We start from the raw sequence: 15,354 nt of genomic DNA, 5'->3' as shown, positions 1-15,354 counted from the left end.
TAGTCCTGTCTAAACATTTTGGCCCACCAACTAACCATGAAGTGCTAGGACAGACAAATGTTAGATCCTGACTAATGGCTTCCTGGAGGGAGAGCTGAGAGCCTGCATGCACAATATAGTCCTCCTGCACATGCTCCCTCCATTGTAGCACAACCCAGGACAAGTTTTGATGCACTCCTCTTCCTCCTCACCTAGTGGACCTACACTTTAAATATGTCCTCCTAACTCCTTTCAGGGAGCCAGGCTACATTCTCCTTTCCCAACTGGTCCTTTCATGCATGAGTCTCTCTAATAAAGTCCTGCCTGGTTTAAACATAATTGGTGTTCTTTGGTAAATTCTTTCCCTAAATGGCAAAGAACCCACTCTTTTGGGGCTGTAACAAAATTACAATTTTAGTGGGCGTCCTGTAAATTATCCAGCAACCCTTCCCAAAATACACAAGCTAGGAACCCTACAAAAAGTTATCCCAGCAAAAATGTTTAGCATGTTAAGATTGAGAAACCTAATCACTGAGCAGTGTTTTTTCGCTCAGTTGCATTATAATCACCTTAAGAGCTAATGTGGCACAAACTGCTTGTGCTTGTGCTCAGTATATTTGGGGTGGTTCCCGAAGGATTTGCATTTCTAGTAGGTTCCCAGATGGAGCAGCCATTGGTTTGGGGAGACACTGGAGAACCACCATGCTGGAGAGAAAAGGATTCCTGCCTTCATGAGTAGGGAGGGGTGAGGAAAGCGTCCAGGGTAACAGAGAGCGGGGCTGGGTGAGTACGATGGAAGCGGGACAGGGGCCTTTCCCGCCGTCCTGCCGCGGCCCGGGCGGCGGCTCAGGGTCCCTCTAGGCGCCGAGGAGGCCCCTCTTCTCCGTGGTGCCGGGATTGGGGCGTGGCCTATGCCGGGGGCGGGGCGCGGAAGGCGCCAGAGGCCGTGTTGCCGGACGTTGCGCCGCCGCGACGCCCAGAGCCCGAGTGGCCGCAGCGCCCTGGACCCGGGGCCGCCTGCGCGGGGCAGCGCGGCTTCCCTGGCTCCCGCCGGTAGCCGCAGGTAGGCGCCCCAAGTCCTGCCGCTCGGCGCCCGCCTTGGGTGCGGGGTCGGCGGGTCCTAGCGTTGCGTTTTCTCAACTTTGTTCGCAGCCAGGCGCCGGCGCCGACGGTGGCGGGGAGGACGCTGACAATAGGCCTCCGGGCGCGTTCCCGCTGGGGTGTCTGAGGACCGGGCTGGCGCCGGGGGAGTGGGGCTGGGGGCGGGGCGGGGACGGGCCGAGGAGGCCGGGCTGTGGGCGGGGGCGGGGCGTGCTCCCGGTTAGTGTGAAGGCTGGGGGGGGGCGGGGGGGCGCGCCTGTGGGCGGGCCAGGGCGGGGCTGAGGCGGGAGGATCATGAGTGGGGCGGGGCCTGCCTGTGCTGTCGACGTGGCCAGGCGAGCGGTGTCGGTAGACCCTGGGCTGCGGGGGCGGGGCGGGGGGGGCGGGGCGGGGCAACGGCGTGGAGCTGGACTCCTTGCCACGCCCCTCGGGTGGTGGGTGACTCTGCTCCTAGGGGGCTTGGTTGCGGGACTTTTCTGCCAGTCTGCCTGCTTTTGTGATCACTGAGGTTGCCGAGTTCTTGTTTTTGCCTTTTGCTTTTTTTCTTTTGATATGGAGATAGGAAGAAGAAAGGAGGGTACTCATATTTCAAGGCCTTTTCTGAGATATTTTGCTCCTGTCTCACTTTTAGATGCTTATGTTTATAAAATGTCGTATTTTTCATTTTGAAATAGTACCACAATTTAAAAATAGAAAACAAAAGCGTGCAAAGAATTTTCATATATTAGTCATCCATATTCTCCGAATGTTAACGTCTTATTTAACAGAACAGCTAGCAAAACCAGGACACTATCACCCACAGTCCTTATTCAGATTTGCCTCCTCCTCAAGAGTTATTTCCTTTTTACAGTGGTAGAGGATTCAAGTCAGGAATTTAATTTCATTTAGTTGTTGTCTCACTGGAAAACTTTACATTTTTCTCTTCCTCTCAGTACCCTTCAGACTGGTTCTGGGAGCATCAGGTTTCAGATCACAGAGCCTTTTCATCTCGGTTGGCAGGGCCAAAGGACAGCTTTAGTGGAGATGATCTCTCTCTGCTTTGATCTGTCTACCTCTGGTTGCCCATCCCGTCCTGATTCTCTTCTTACCTCTCAGGCTGACCTCCTTCTGCCCTTAGATTGTGACATCAATGAAGATGCTTTTCTTGACCATCTTCTGGACTTCTTTCTTGGTGATCTTTTGTGACTTTGAGGATTCTTATCACACTGAGCATTTAAAACTTCTCAGAAAACTCAGTAGTTTGTTACTCCAGCCCAGACTACTTTTCTGTCCCACACCTGCAGAGTGGCCTACCTGATGCCTTTCTGGTTAATCTTGAAAGCATTTCTGTATCAATATGTGTAAAATGGAGCATTTGTGCACTGACATCTGGGCACCTGCTAGTGCCCCCAGCCTTTATGAATGGTATTGCCCTACCAGCCGCTCAGGCCTGAACCTCAGCAGCCTCCCTGATGTACCCTGGCCCTACTCCATTTCCCCAACAATTTAGATTTGTTGATTTACTTTTTGAATCCTCTTTGGGCCTCTCCACAGAATATCTTGCATGTTTGCCTGCTTTGATGCCCTCACTCATTTGTCTATACAATAATCAGAATAAGCTTGTTAAAAAGCAAACCTGGTTGTGTTATACCCTGTCTGGAATTTTTTTCTGTTTCCCCTATGCTCTAGCATAATGTCAAGTTTTAACAAGGCATTCTAGGCCCTGAATGGCTGCTCCACTTTCTTGTATGCTTTCTTTTTTGGGTTTCCTGCTGTATAGTGACTGACTTTGTGTTCCCCTTAATTTACTGTTCCCTCTGCCCTGGATTCTGTAGCCTGCCTACTCAGGGAATTCTTATTTTCCCCACATATACCTCTATGTAGTCATTCCTTCCTTCAAGAAGTATTCTGTGACTTCTCTGACTAGGTCCAGGTCCCATTTTGCAAGTCCTGTCTCTTCCCCCTTCTCTCCTTGGTAGCTGTGTTAGAGTGGCAATTTTATACAAACACACCAGCACTTAGCAGACACTTTAGATGTTTGCCAAACAAATGGAGAAGTGGTGGGGGTACTTAATATGACAGCCCAACAAACTCTGGACATTATTCCCCGTGAGAATTATTTAGTCGGTAGGGACACTGTTTACTCTTTTGTTGGTTCTGTGAGATAGACAGGAAGGATGGAGGGGTCAAGTGGGAAGGGCTAAAGGACTTGAACAAGCAGGACCTTACTCAAGGGCCTTGAGATTTTGATGCAAGCAGAATCTCCATAGGCTTTGAGAGTGGGCTGGTGTTGGGGAATGATTGATTGGGGTAGACATTTTCCAACAAAAGAAAACTTAGAACTTTTTTTTTTTTTTTTTTTTTTGGTCCACACTCATAGAATACCAAGATATGCTTGTGAAAACTCATTTTTGTAACACCTGGAGCTTGTGGAATGGTTGGATGATGAGATTTTCTCTTTAGCCATAAAAGAAGTTAAATGTAATGTCGAGTAGTAGAACAGAGAGGAGGTGGGTGGTTGGAGGTGTTGAGAGAATAAGCAAGGTTGCAGGCTTGCTAGGTTTTGAGGGAACTCAGGCTAACACTTTCATAAGGATGTTATAAAGAAATTCTTCATGAGATAATTATATTTGAATTTTCTTCCTTTAACGGTTACATACATGTGCTCTGGAAGACCACAGACTTCTATTTGCCTCTTCATTGTCCCTGCAGACAGTCATATTCCTGATAAGCACTGAGTAGGTCAACTCAGTAGCATTGTTCATGTGGTGTGTGCTCAGACACAAAATATGTATTAAAAACTATCAAATGAATAGGAACAGTTAAAAGAAGAATGAAACAACTGAATTCCTCACTCAGTTTAGGAAATAGAACCTTATGAAAACCTTAGAAGCCCTATGTGTCTGTTTGCGTACATGCTCCAATTGCATCTTTTCTCTTCAGAGGTAACCATGGTCCTGAAGTTCCTTTCATCATTTTCTTGCTTTTTTTTAGTTTTACCATGTGTTTGTATATGTCTCCAGATAATATGTTTTTAGTCTTCCTTACATTTTTGGTCTTTATAAAATGAAATCATATAATAAGTTTTCTTTTTTTCTGGTCTTTCTCTTTTATTTGATATTGAGTGGTGTGTGTGACTGAAATTCTTCATTCGTTTTTTTTTCTGTGGTATTACACTGTTTCCATTCTATAATGGCCAAGAGTTAACTTCTTTTCCTAATACAAATCCACATTAAGGTATGGTGCAGGGGCATCCATTTCAAAGAGGGCTAGCTCAAACAAACATGTTATCAGCCACAGACTAATTAAGAGGCTCCCTGCTTCCCCACTAGGGCAACTTTGATAGATCCTAGTTATAGGTAACTGATCAGTTGGGACTGCCTTGTGAATCTTCCTTTTTCCTTTCTCCTTTCTTTGTCTCTTTCTTAAGCTTTAAATTCCTGCTTGTATTCTTTATTTTTTTTTTAAATAATAAATTTTATTTTTATATTCCCCCATACAACTGCACATGCCCCATTCTGACCCCAATCCCTCCCCTCCCGGCCCCCACCCCCCAAAAAGTGTCTCTGGTTCATAGTTTTTTGTTGATTTTGATTTTCACTTTCTTATAGTTATTCATTACCAATAAAAGGTAAGTCTGGGAAGTCCTAGAGCCCCCAATACAAGTGTTAAAGTCCCCTAGCCAAAAAAACATGCCCCTTTGCTCTCTAGGGAAAGAATTCACCAGAGAACACTAGGTATAGTTGAACCAGATGAGAAACTTTATTACAGAGACTCATGCATGAGGGAACCTGTGTTGAAAAGGACAGTTTAACCTGGCTCCTCAAAGGGAGATAGGAGGAGATATCTAAAGGGTGTTCCTGTTATGGAGCAGCCCCGATGTAAAAACGGGTTGCCTGGCTGTGGGCCCTCACCCACGCACTTAAAAGGGACTTATTTATACTCCACTACAGGCACACACAAAAGGTTAATAAAAGGTTTATTTAGAAGGGAAAGGGAAATGAGGAAATGTACAACTCAGGGAGAAAATAGGGAAATAAAGTCTTTAATGCGTCCTACCTGATCCGCCGACCTGGAAACCCAAAAAGCACTCTCAGAGCTGGCTGGACTCTGCGAGCTGGCGGAGAGACAAAATGGGGGACCCCTCCAAAGCCCACGTGTCTGGCTTTATACCAGCCTGGCTGCTTAACCCCACCCTCAGGTCCCAGCCACCTTCCCTTTGGTGGTGATGGGATTTGTCTCTCCCAATGTCTTTTGGCTTTGGTCTGGAGTGGGGGTGGAGTCCACAAAGCCTGTATGGAATTAGCTTTAGGACATACTTTTCTCCCTAACACTCCCATTGACAGTGTAGTGGAGGGCAGCATTCTAGCTTGTTCATTGCTATACTGGGCATTCCGGCTGTGAATGAGGCTCTTGGCCTTGTGCCTTTAGGATATTGTGAGATAATCTCAACATTTTAGTCTAGTATGGTGTCTTATGCTCAATGTGGCGGGCCCAATTGTTTGGATAGGATTTTGGGACAGCCCGTGTTTAGTCAGTCCATCTGTTCAAACAGGACTTCGGGAAACCCTTTGTAGAGTCCAGGAATGGACCAGTGCAGGTTTTCTATGATCCAGCAGACCGGGTAAAGGAAGAGTCAGAGTCCTCAGTGGGTTTTGCAGGTTTTTTATTGGAGTTCACCAGGCATACGGCAGGCAGGGGTGCTGGGGGGCTGGGAGGCTGGCAGGCCAAGTCTTCACTCTATCTGGGCTCTCCTGCATTCTCTCTGCTTCTCTGCTCTTCCGTTCATTCTGCTGCTTCTCTGCTTCTCTCTCAGCTTCTCTTTTGGCTTCTCCTGGCATCCCCCTGATGCTGCCCTTAAAAACACCGTCTCAGCCCAGGTGAATCCCATCTACCTCTACCGACACCCTATTCCAGGGGTCCGCCATCAGGCATGCACTCAGGACTGCAAGGATCTATCATCTATCCTGATGGTGGAAGGGCAGAAAAGCCTGACATTTTTCCTTACCCTACACCCTTATGTTACCAGCTTCACAATTTCTTCTACCTAGATTGTCTCAAAACAGGAACCCCAGGCCTGTACATGTTTTTTTCTTTTTTTCTACCTGTGTTCTCTCTGTGACCCAGGTATGCTGTGTAATTTCAGGTCTTTTAAGTAATAAGTTTTTATTTTTTTCAAAGTTTGCTGATGATCAATTGTTGATGGAAATCTTGCAGTCATAATAAGAACCTCAAGGGCCAGTTAAATCAGACCATTGACTTAAAAGGGGAGATGTCTGTGGGAAACTCACCTGGGCCCAGGTGAGTGCTCCAGGCTTTTCTAGCCATAGTTTATTAATGTACTAAAGCTGACACAAACCTTGTTGTCTGTAGTTTTTGCTACTGATAAAAGAAGACAGGGCTGCAGTGGACAGTGTGTCCTGGTGTAGGGTAAGGAAAAATGTCAGGCTTTTCTGCCCTCCTGCCATCAGAATAGATGATGGATCCTTGCGGTCCTGAATGCATGTCTTATGGCGGGCACCTGGAATAGGGTGTGGGCATAGGTAGATTGGATTCACCTGGGCTAAGACTGGGCTTTTAAGGTCAGCATCACGGGGACGCCAGCAGAAGCCAAGAAGCCAAGAAAGAAGCTGAGAGAGAAGCAAAGAAGCAGAAGCAGAGAACATCAGAGAGCCCAGAGAGAGTAAAGATTTGCTGGGGGCTGGGAGGCCTGCCAGCCTCCCGGCCCCCCAGAACCCCTGCCTGCCATATGCCTGGTGAACCCCAATAAAAGACCTGCAAAACCCCTGAGGGCTCTGACTCCTCCTTTACCCGGTCTGCATAGGATCAGAAAACCTGCAGTGGTCCATTCCTGACCTTACAATTGGCGTAGTTGGCAGGATGATCCATGTAGACAGGTATGGAGTTCTCCAAAGACCTGGAGGACTAAGGAGTAACAGTGTTTGCCTGTGACAATGCTGGAGGCGCTTCCATGTCCAGAAGGTGGACATGGTCCAGGAGCTACAGGACAAGACCTCAGCTGGAGGAGAAGATGCCCAAGAGGACCAGCCAACGACTCCTGAGGCAGCAGGAGTCGTCAGGGAGGAGAGAACCACGATTCGGAGCTCGCCAGTGCTGATGCAGGGAGAGGCCAACGGACTTAGACTGGTGGACTTGGACTGACAATCCTGCCAGCAGGTGGAGGACCTTGGCAGGTTATGTTTCTTTGGGAATCTGGGGGTGGCCAGTGGCCTTGATGGCCAAAAGCAGCCTGTGTATGCCCAGCAGCTAGGCAGAGGAGAAAAGTCAACTGAGAAGGCAAAAGCTGGTGCTGATGCTAAGTTTGGGAAGCCCTGAGTGGCTGTTAAGCACTAAGTAAGCTGAGGAGGGCCAGTGAGTCTCGTAAAATCACCTGTGGGTGATGCCCTGCTCATTCTCAAGTGAGGGTGAGGAGCTGAGGAACCCGTTCTTGGGGAACGGGTGGGGAACATGGCTTGGGGTGGAGCCCAAGCCGAAGAGGGGACCCGAAAGAGGCCACATGTAGAGTTTGGATCCCCAACCCATGTGCTTGTGCAGTGGGTTGGCCTGAGTGCAGGGGTCTGCGTGTTGCATTGGTGGCTATGACAGCTGAGTGTTGGAGTGACCGTAGACAGAAACCCTGAGGGTTGGGCGATTACTCCCAAAGAGCAGAGAATCCCCAATCCAGGAGTGAGTGCATGCTGGGGGTGGATGCTGTGTGTGGCTTATAGCCGAGACTACAGCCAGAAAAGGCCAGGAAGCCTGATGGTTCCTGGTGTGTTACAGTGGATGCCGTGAGTGATTCCCCTCCCTCATATGAGCAGTGCCTTCGGCAGCAGATTTGGTGGCTCGTCTGCTGGTACCAATAATTGTCTTTTGCACTAGGTTGGGACCCTGCCTGGACTTATTTGTGTTCTGTTGTATTTTGTTGTTGTATTGTGATGTATTTGCTCTTGTGGGCCATGGCTGCAGTGTTTGTTTGCTAAGAAACAAAATTGTATATATGTAGATCGTATGGCAGAAAACCCTGAGGGAGTGGACTGTATGGTAAGGAAAATGTCAGGTTTTTTCTGCCCTCCCGCCATCAGGATAGATGATGGATCCTTGCGGTCCTGAATGCATGCCTGATGGCGGGCACCTGGAATAGGGTGTGGGCATAGGTAGTTGGGATTCACCTGGGCTTTTAAGGGTGGCGGAGACGCCAGCAGAAGCCAAGAAGCCGAGAAAGAAGCCGAGAGAGAAGCAAAGAAGCAGAAGCAGAAGCAGAGAATGCCAGAGAGCCCAGAGAGAGTGAAGATTTGCTGGGGGCTGGGAGGCCCCCTGCTTGCCATATGCCTGGTGAACCCCAATAAAAGACCTGCAAAACCCCTGAGGGCTCTGACTCCTCCTTTACCCGGTCTGCATGGGAACCTGCACTGGTCCATTCCTGACTGTACACCTGGCCTCATGGTACACAGGTACAGTTCTTCCAGGTTAGTGTTTCTCAAATGGGGCTGGATGGTAAGGGATAGGGGTGAGAGGAGAATGGGAGGCACTTTTGGTTGTCCTACATGGGAGGTTGTTTTTAGTGGGTGAAGGCCAGGAATGCTGCTAAGCATCTACAATACACAGTACAGCCTCGCATTTCCTCCAGATCTCCCATATACCAAGGAGTTTTCTGACCTCAATAGCAGTGCTATGGTTGAGAGCCCCTGCTCCAGAGTAAATAGCTGGGGTAGATCTGGAGGAGGGAGGGTTTATGCATTGTCAACTTTACTAGATATTCCCTTCAGCAGTATATGGCTTCTTGTGGTACTCATTGTTCTAACACTTGATAACATCTGCTTTTAAAAATCTGTGCCAACCTGATATCTGAGAAGTGCTATCACATTGTGGTTTTATTTTAATTTCCTGAACAATAGTAAGATTGTGCATCTTTTCATATTTTTCTGTTTGTCTCTTTGCATTTCCTATGAGATTGACTCCTGATAACCTGTAGGGTAAGGAAAAATGTCAGGCTTTTCTGCCTTCCCACCATCAGGATAGATGATGGATCCCTGCGGTCCTGAATGCATGCCTGATGGCGGGCACCTGGAATAGGGTGTGGGCATGGATAGATGGGATTCACCTGGGCTAAGACTGGGCTTTTAAGGACTCTGACTCCTCCTTTACCTGGTCTTCATGGGATCAGAAAATCTGCACTGTGGTCCATTCCTGCCTCTACATAACCCTTTGCCAATTTTCCTATTTTGTTATTCTTAATTATTTTAGGATATTTTGCACTTACTAGATTCTTTATTTCGCTTATATTCTAATCCCTTATTTTAGTTCAGATAACTTCCTCTCATGAGTTTGTTTTGATGAACAAAAAATTTCTTAAGTGTGGTGGTTTATCCCTCATTTTCTTTATGATTAATGCTTTTTATGGACAGGTGTTTCTTGCCTGATCTCTAGGTAGACAAGATTGCCTGACCACTTAAGCAGGACTGGAGCCAGATCACAAATCTTCTTCAAGGTCCACAACAGTGACTGAGGTCAGCAGGCCTCCCATGGGGGTTTATTTCCCTTTGGTGCCCTGGGAAGGCAAGACTTCCTATGGACTTTGGCAGAGCAGAGCTTGAACTAAGTCTCAGCCACATTGGTAACACTCAGGTAACACTGAGATTGGCAAGCCTGCTACCAAGTGCATAGTCTAGTGTCATTGGATCCCTGGGTAAGCAGGACTGAGCGCTTGACTAGAGCTTGGTCACAGGGCTACTTCTGGATCTGTAGTCTGGTCTAAGACTACTGGGCCTGTTACTGATGGATGGACCCATTTCCTCCATGGAACTGGTTGCAAGGCCATGGTGGGCTTGGATGAGCTCATAGTGGGTAGAATTTGCTTTTTACACTTTGTAGGCGGGAAGATGTTTGGTAAGCTTACCACCGTAGTGTGGGTTTGCTTTTTGAAGTACCTCCTTGATCTTGGGGTTCATTGGACTTTTGCAACTGTCCACCTTGATTCCAAAGTTCCCACAAAAACATTATTGTCTATATCAGACTGCCAAATCATTGCTGGGGAAGATGTGAGGTGGGTTCTCCTATTCTGCCATCTTGCTGACTTCACTTCTTATCCTTCCTTAGGATGGATCAAATGTGTCAATTTTGCTATTCTAGTCTGTTTCATTGTCAGTCACTGAAGAGCTGTGCTGAAGTTTCTCACTACTAAGATGGATTTGTCAATTTCTAAAGTTCTGTTCATTTTTGCTCCTTTTTTTAAAGAATTCTCTTTTTTTTAAATAAGTTTTGCATAGAAGAACTGGGGCATAGGCCAGAGGTTCAGGGATCGAGAGAACTCAGAAGAGATAGAGTGGGGAGCAGAACAGGCTGATTTTACTGAAATGCACTGCTAAGGGGAGCAGCAGGCAAGACAGGAGAAGTTTACTGCACCATATGCGGGTTAGCTCCCCAGCTGGGGATCGAACTCAGGCTATAGCAGTGACAGCGTTGAGCCTTAACCCTAGGACATCAGGGAGGCCCCTGTTCTGTATTTTAAAATTGTATTGTTAGATACATAAAGTTTAAAATCATATCTTTCTCATTAATTAAACTTTTTTTTGTGAAATCATCCTTTTTATCTTTGAAAATGCTTCTGATTTTTATCTCATTTTTTTGGTCATTTTTAATGACATTTACAATATATAAAAATAAAATATATAAAATAAAAATATACATTTTAGTGGTGTTAAATACAGTTGAACCTTGAATAACACAGGTTTGTACTACACTGGTTCACTCATACATTTTTTTTTTTTTTTCTATCCACTGTTTCCCTGTTAATAGGTACAACCAATCTCATGTAGGTTGGTTGAATCTTTGGATTGGGAAGAGGGTCTACTATTAAACATTAGTGGATTTTCAATGCTTGGGACAGTTGATGCCCCTCTTCTCCCTTTTTTGTTCAAGATTCAACTGTATATTGACATTACTGTGCAGCCAATCTACAAAATTTTTGTATCCCTCCACCTACCACTTGTAATCACCATTTGTAATCACCATTCCACAATCTCTTGTAATCACTAATTTTTGTTTTTTATAATTTGACTACTTTAGATCCCTGGTATAAATGGAATCATACGGTATTTGTCTTTTTGTGACTATTTCACTTGGCATCATGTCAGATTTCATCCATGTTATGCCATGTGACAAGATTTCCTTTGTAAGACTGAATAATATTCCATTACAGGTATGTACAATATATATTCTTTTGATTGTATTTTTTTATTGAGGTAACATTGATTTATATCACTTTCTGTGATACAGAGGTATAGGTCCACACCACACCTACCACCAAGGCACCCCCCATCTTTCCCCTCTTTAGTTCATTGGGTCACCTCCCTCCTTGTTCTCTACCTTCCCCCATAAATTTTTTAAATTATTTATTTTTCTTTATGAACTTTGCTACTTTATTAAAATAATCTTTTTAAATCATTTCAATTTTTTAACTTAGATTATATCTATGAAATTATGGGTTATGAAATTATATGATAATAATCATTTTCTAATACACATTAAGAGAAACACAAATATTAAAATTTTAGAGTAGCCTCATAGAATACCAGCAAATTTTATGCTAAATAATGGGGGACATTGACCTGGTCTGTCCCGTTCACTTTAAAGTTATAGTAAGGCTCTTTCAAATTTATGCTGGTTTGTACTTAACACTCTTTGGGCTCTTGTATTATTTAGCAATTGATTTTGTTCAAGTCATAACTCTCCAATTCATCCATCATGGAAGAATGGGTCAAATGTTTTGTTAAAGCAAAGCACTTCATGTCTGTGACTGCCTTTCTCTAGTTAAGTGCTATAAAATATGGTAGGGATTTCTTCAAAAATGCAAAATAGAAGACATTTGTAAACTTTTTTCCTTACTTTATGAGAACAGGTTAAGCACTTGGAGGATTATTTTTAAGTATCCAGGTGGGTTTTAAAAATGAAAAGCAATAGTTGTAATTTTTGACAGCAAGAACTCAAGGAGTAGGATTGAGCACAAACAGCAACATGGGACACTGATTTTCAATACAACCCTCATTAAGTTTTTGCTGTTTATCAACTTGGCTATGCTGATACAGTCATTCCTGAGTATCAATTGTTAGATGATGGTATTCTTCTCAGCATCACCAGTCACTTTTATAGGTGTGGAACGGTTAGGTCTGCGATCTAGACATGTCCACTGCAGCAGAACAGACACCTGGGGTACTGATCCCCGATGAAGAAGAATTAGATTGGCAGGTAAATCTAGTTCTGTGATGGGTAGTGCCCTTGAAGGAAGTTTGGAAAGGAGGATACCAACCTTGTAGAAACCTCAGTGATATTGAAAGTGGAATTGGGGGATGGGATGGAGGGCTGTTGGTGGGGTGAGAGGAGGCCCAGAAGTAGAGAGGGCAGACATTTCACATTATGGAGGGTTTAGAAGACAGCAAGTAAGACACCATGAATCTGTCAAGACTGAGTCAGGACTCAGTCCTAGCATGGTAGAATCAAGCATGGTAGAGACAGTGTATAGAAGACATAGGGAAATCAAAGCAGAGACCTAGTAACAAGAATTTGGACACATTGGTTAGGAATTGGGAAATGAATAACAGCATCAGAGTTGGAAATCATGCCAGGGGTAATCTAACCAATGGTGCAAGTTGTTGCCAAGCGTATGTTGAGCCATTGTACTTTTCCTTTGTCCCTTACATTCACATCTAGTCAGTGCCTTGATGACAGGTGGGTGAGGTGAGCAGCATCTGCCTCACAGAGGATGTATTTCTGGTCCTCCATGATTGAGAGTCAGTTCCTGATATATGGGATCTACCAGTAGTTTGAGATTCTCTATGGCAGAAAAAGCAAACTGACACATCATAAAAGTACCTGCCCTCACTCAGTTTTAAGGTCCATTTCCAGGGGTTGTTTTGGTTTGATTTTGTCTGACCCTTTGTTTCTCTATAGTCCCATGAGTGAAAACCATCAATATATACCTGTCTCTTGACTTACTATGCTTAGCATAACCCCTTCCAGTTCCATCCATGTCGTAAATGGCGAGTTCATCTTTTTTTTTAATAACTGAGTAGTATTCTATTATGTATATATGTCACTTTTTCTTTCATTTATTATTTTATTTTATATTTTAACATAATTTTTCATTTTTGAACAGTGTATACGTTTTCATCTCAGTTATAGTCCCCATGAAATTCCCACCAGCCATTCACCTGTGAACTATCACCATGGTTCCTTTTATCTTCCCACCCCTGTTTTGATCCTATTCCCTTCTCTCCACCAGCAGAATGTCTCTGGTTTATAGTTGCCTGTTGATTTTGATTTGTACTTTATTATCATTACTTTTTTTTTCCTGATCCCTTATTTGGATCCTCTATATTCCTCCTTAAGTGAGACAATCCAATATTTTTTCTTTTTTTTTTCTGGCTTATTTCACTAAGTATGATCCCTTCCAGCTCCATCCAGGTTGCTGCGAATGGCAAGACTTTTTATCTTTTTTGATTGTTGAGTAATATTCAATTATGTATACATATGTACATCTTCTTGAGCCAGTCATTTATTTTTTTGGCATTTGGATTGTTTCCATAGCTTACCTATTGTAAAATAGTGCTGCAATAAACATAGGGGTGCAGGTGTCCTTTTGAATAAATGTTTTTGTGTCATTTGGGTAGATACCTAGGAGTGGAATTGCTGGATCATATGGAAACTCCATTTTTAGCAGTTTGAGGAATCTCCAGACAGCTTTCCATAGTGGTTGGAGTTTTTGCATCTTTCAGGTAGAAACCTAGCAGTCAAATTGCTGGGTCATATGGTAGATAGATCTATTTTTAATATTTTACAAAACCTCCATATTCTTTTCTGTAGAGGTTGGACCAGTCTACATTCTTAGCAACAGTGTTCTACGAGGAATTCTGTTTTCCACACTATGGCTAGCATTGTTGTTTCTTATCTTTTCAGTATGTGCCATTCTCACAGGTGTGAGATGGTATTTCATTGTGATGTTGACTTGCATTTACTTGGTGATAAGTGATGATGAGCATTATTACATGTACCTATTGTTTATGTATTTTTTTGAAAAGTGTATAGATCTCTTCCCATTTTTTGATTGGGTTATTTCCTTTTTGTCAGATGTGTGATGTGCAGATATTTTCTCCAATTCCGTAGGATGTCTGTTTTGTTGGGATTTTTATTTTTCTGTGCAGAAGTTTTAGGTTTGATGTACTCTAACCAATCATTTATTTTGTTTTCTTCCCTTAACATTGGAATTCGAGACCACAGGACATCCCTGAAGCCAATGTTATGGAGTGTTTTGCCTATGTTTTCTTCATTGTATTTTATAGTTTCAGGCATTACATCCAATATTTTAATCCATTTTGAGTTAACTTTTTTATGCAGTGTGAGATAGTGGTCTAATTTTATTCCTTTGCATATGATGGTCCAGTTTTCCCGACACCATTTAAGACTTTCCTTTCTTCAGTGTTTACTTTTGACTACTTTGTCATAGGTTCACTGATGTTTGGATTTGTTTCTGGGCTTTCAATTCTATTTCATTGGTCTCTGGGTCTATTTTTATTCTAGTACCATGTTGTCTTGTTTACTGTAACATTATAGTATAGATTGAAGTCTGGGAGTGTGATAACCTGTCCTTTTTTTTTTTTTTTTTTTAAGATTTATTTATTTATTTATTTATACAAGAACCGGGGTATAGGCCAGATGCACGGGAGGGTGAGAGGATTCACCAGAGACAGAGTGGGGAACAGAACAGGCAGACTGACGAAATGCACTGCTGAGGGGAGAAGCAGGAGAGACAGGAGAGGTCTGCTGCGCCATGTGGGACCCTCGCCGGCCAGCTGGGATCTAACCCATGCTGCAGAGGCTGCGGACAGCTTCACAGCACTGCGCTCAATCTCCTGTGCCACCAGAGGAGGCCCTTTTTTTTTTTTCTTTTTAGTTTTAGCTACCATTTATTTTTTATTTTTAAAATTTATATTTTACATCATTGTTCAGTTTTTAAACAGTATTTGCCCCCTCCCCCCTGCCCCGGGTTTAGTCCTCATAGAATTTCCTTCACCAGTGCACCTGTGCACCATCACCACAGTCCCCTGTGCTCCTGTGCTTTTTTGTTGGGATTGTTTTGGCTATTTTGTGTCTTTTGATAGGGATTGCATTGAATCTGTATATTGCTTTGGGTGAAGCAGCTATTTTAACAATGTTAGTTTTTCAAATCCATATGCAGGGGATATTTTCCATACTTTTGTGTCTCCTATTTTTTTTTTTTTTTTTTTTTTTTTTTTTTTT

At 44.0% G+C, this 15,354-nt stretch overlaps 1 protein-coding gene across 2 annotated transcripts in view; it reads left to right on the top strand.

The window, feature by feature from the left end:
* The first annotated feature begins 982 nt into the window (after positions 1 to 982).
* LOC119243253 (piggyBac transposable element-derived protein 2) overlaps positions 983 to 15,354 on the top strand; it is a 38,554-nt gene continuing 24,182 nt past the window's right edge. For both annotated transcript variants that reach the window (XM_037508913.2, XM_037508911.2), the window contains exon 1: positions 983 to 1,042. The gene's annotated coding sequence lies outside the window, so the exon portion shown is untranslated. The remainder of the gene's footprint in view (positions 1,043 to 15,354) is intronic.

This window comes from Talpa occidentalis, unplaced genomic scaffold, assembly GCF_014898055.3.
Source record: "Talpa occidentalis isolate TD23 unplaced genomic scaffold, MPIMG_talOcc4v2.1 talOcc4.13, whole genome shotgun sequence".
NCBI lineage: Eukaryota > Metazoa > Chordata > Mammalia > Eulipotyphla > Talpidae > Talpa > Talpa occidentalis.
Note: the sequence above shows the minus strand (reverse complement) of the source record. Positions and strands in the feature narration are given on the sequence as shown.